This window comes from Mesoplodon bidens, assembly GCF_964165515.1.
Source record: "Mesoplodon bidens genome assembly, chromosome: X".
NCBI classification, from domain to species: domain Eukaryota; kingdom Metazoa; phylum Chordata; class Mammalia; order Artiodactyla; family Ziphiidae; genus Mesoplodon; species Mesoplodon bidens.
The window spans coordinates 140,151,190-140,153,990 of record NC_138163.1 but is presented as its reverse complement, the minus strand read 5'-3'; the positions used below and the strand labels follow the sequence as shown (position 1 = coordinate 140,153,990).

The window sequence follows — 2,801 nt, the reverse complement described above, 5'->3', positions numbered from 1 at the left end:
GGACCCCCGCCCGGCCGCTCGCCCGCAGCCCGCCGGCCGCACAAGTCCCCGGAGCCGGGCCTAGGGCGGGCGGCGGCTCGGCGTGGCCGGGCTGGGGTCGGCGGCGTCCCCGTGGCCGCGGCCGGCTGGCGGGACGGCTCCGGCCAAGAGAAGTACCGGCTCGTGGTGGTCGGTGGGGGCGGCGTGGGCAAGTCGGCGCTCACCATCCAGTTCATCCAGTCCTGTTTTGTAACGGATTATGATCCAACCACTGAGGATTCCTACACAAAGCAGTGCGTGATTAGATGACCGGGCAGCCCGGCTAGATAGTCTGGATACAGCAGGACAAGAGGAGTTTGGAGCTATGAGAGAACAGTATATGAGAACTGGCGAGGGTTTCCTGTTGGTCTTTTCAGTCACAGATAGAGGCAGTTTTGAAGAAATCTATTAGTTTCAAAGACGGATTCTCAGAGTAAAGGATCGTGATGAGTTTCCAATGATTTTAATTGGTAATAAAGCAGATCTGGATCATCAGAGACAGGTAACGCAGGAAGAAAGACAGCAGTTAGCACGACAACTTAAGGTAACATACATGCAGGCGTCGGCAAAGATGAGGATGAATGTAGATCAAGCTTTCCATGAACTTGTCCGGGTTATAAGGAAATTTCAAGAGCAGGAATGTCCTCCTTCACCAGAACCAACACGGAAAAAAAAAGACAAGAAAGGCTGCCACTGTGTCATTTTCTAAGAATCCCTTGAATTTTAGCTACCAACTGCCAGGAAAAGCCCTTATCTTCTCCTTCTCTCCTTACAGTTTACATCAGGTTGGTACCTTTCTAGGCTTAGATAAATGATCACCGTGGTAGCCTTAGACCAAGAAGCTGGCTAATTCCTTTCCATGAAGCTAATCCAATGGTCAGTCAAGACAGATTTAAAGGAAACACTAAGGCTGCTTCAAAGATTATCTGATTCCTTTAAAATGGATATCTATATACACAGCCACATTCTTTTTTTAAGGGCTTACTTTTAATAGGGATGGATCCGTTTTGGAACCTAAGCTGTTTGCCAAGCTGAAGTCATAGGTTGTGAAATAACTTTTAACTTCTGGAATCATATTGCCTACTGTTACTCTAAATAGAAACGTAGGGAGTTTTTTTTAAATGTGAATTTTTGCCTATCTCTAAAAATTTTGATGTCAACTTTAGTTAACCTTAAATACACTGAATTGAATCCACAAAAGTGAGACATCTCAGACCTTTACTGATGCTATAGCCTTTTGTTTTCCAGTGGCCAAAATACCAAAATGCCTACTGTATTTATAGGTTAAAAACTGCGTGTAAAGCCTTTACTATTATTCCTAAAGATAATATTCTGTGTGGCCAAATATTTGGACTCATTCTGGACTTAGGCATTTTAGTGTTCTTGGTTTTTTAATTTAACTCTTTCACAGCCATGTTGAGAGTAAAAATAAATAATTTCTGTCTGTCTTCCTTTTCAAGTATTTCTGGATAAGGGATTCAAAAAAACTAAAACTGTTTTTGTTTGTAATATAAAATATGGAATTGATCTTTCCAGGGTCAGAGATGATTAATGTTTTGCTATATACTTTTATACATTATTTTCTTATCAAACTAGTTAACAAGTATTTTTATATGTTTGTAAGCAAATACACTTTCACAGCATACCTTGTGCATATGTAAAGATAAGTATTTAATTCTCACTGTTCACTTTTAGCTGACAAAGGAAAAAAAGTGAAAACTACAGAAACTGTGGTAGAACCTTACATGCTGTTCTGGCCCTGGTTGTACCCACCTTTGGCCAGTCACATAGCTGTTCAAGAAACCTTCCCAATAGAGTACAACAGGATGAGAATCTGAAATCACTTCCGATATCCCCTATTAGATATTGACTGCTATATCAAGTAGTAAATGGTAAAACTTTTAATTGACAATTAGTATAACTGTGGGTGACTTCTGATTTTGTTTTTAATTCTGTGGATTGTGTTTAAACAATTCAAAAGTATGTTCCTGATTTTGAGATACTAAATGTTATTGCACAGTTATCACTTTATTGAATGTGTACAACAGTTCCATGAAGATTATAAAGCATACCCTTGTATAGCTTCAGGTGCTAGAATTAAAATTGATCTGTTATCACACACACACAAAAAAGAAAGAATGCAAACAGCAGAAACACGTTCAAGATACAATTACTTAACATCTGTAATCACTGTTTTTGTTTTTTGTTTTTTTTGCAAGATTCTTGAGACATATGCACTAATCCTCAAAGGCTCAGCTAGACTGTATGTGTTCAGTGGCAACATGGTCCCAAGACAATTCACCAAGAGAAAACTATAAATTGACAGGTCATCAGAGTTTGATAGGGAATTAAATGCCCTTAGGGATGGACACATCCATGTAGTACAGGATGATGGCCGCCCTTGCGGTTGATCCCAGCAGCTCACCTTTCCCCACGTACATTTGCTCCCACTGATACCCCCGCCTGGAATATCCCTCTTGTACTGCAGGAAGACCCCCTTCTGGATGTGTTTCGCCTGACTGGTGAAGCCCTGCCCAACTCTGAACTCTCAGCTCAGACATCACTATGAAGTGAATCCTTTTCCACTTCCTTTGAGTTCCACCCATAGTATCTTATTCCCGGGATAGAAATGGCAGCTCTGTGGTCAAGGTGCAATCACAGAGAGTTCTCCCTAGATTCTGAGTCCCATGATGTATCCATCCCTTTATTTTCAGAGGTAGTGCCCCTTGAGAATAACAACTGTTATACCTTGAGTATAACAATTGCTTCTTAAATACTTTTTT

The 2,801-nt window shown here is 41.1% G+C and overlaps 1 pseudogene across 1 annotated transcript; it reads left to right on the top strand.

Annotated features, from left to right (window-relative positions):
* The first annotated feature begins 287 nt into the window (after window positions 1–287).
* Window positions 288–795, top strand: LOC308608626 (ras-related protein R-Ras2-like; annotated as a pseudogene). Its single transcript has one exon. The product of its transcript is annotated as a ras-related protein R-Ras2-like (transcript).
* Window positions 796–2,801: the final 2,006 nt, after the last annotated feature.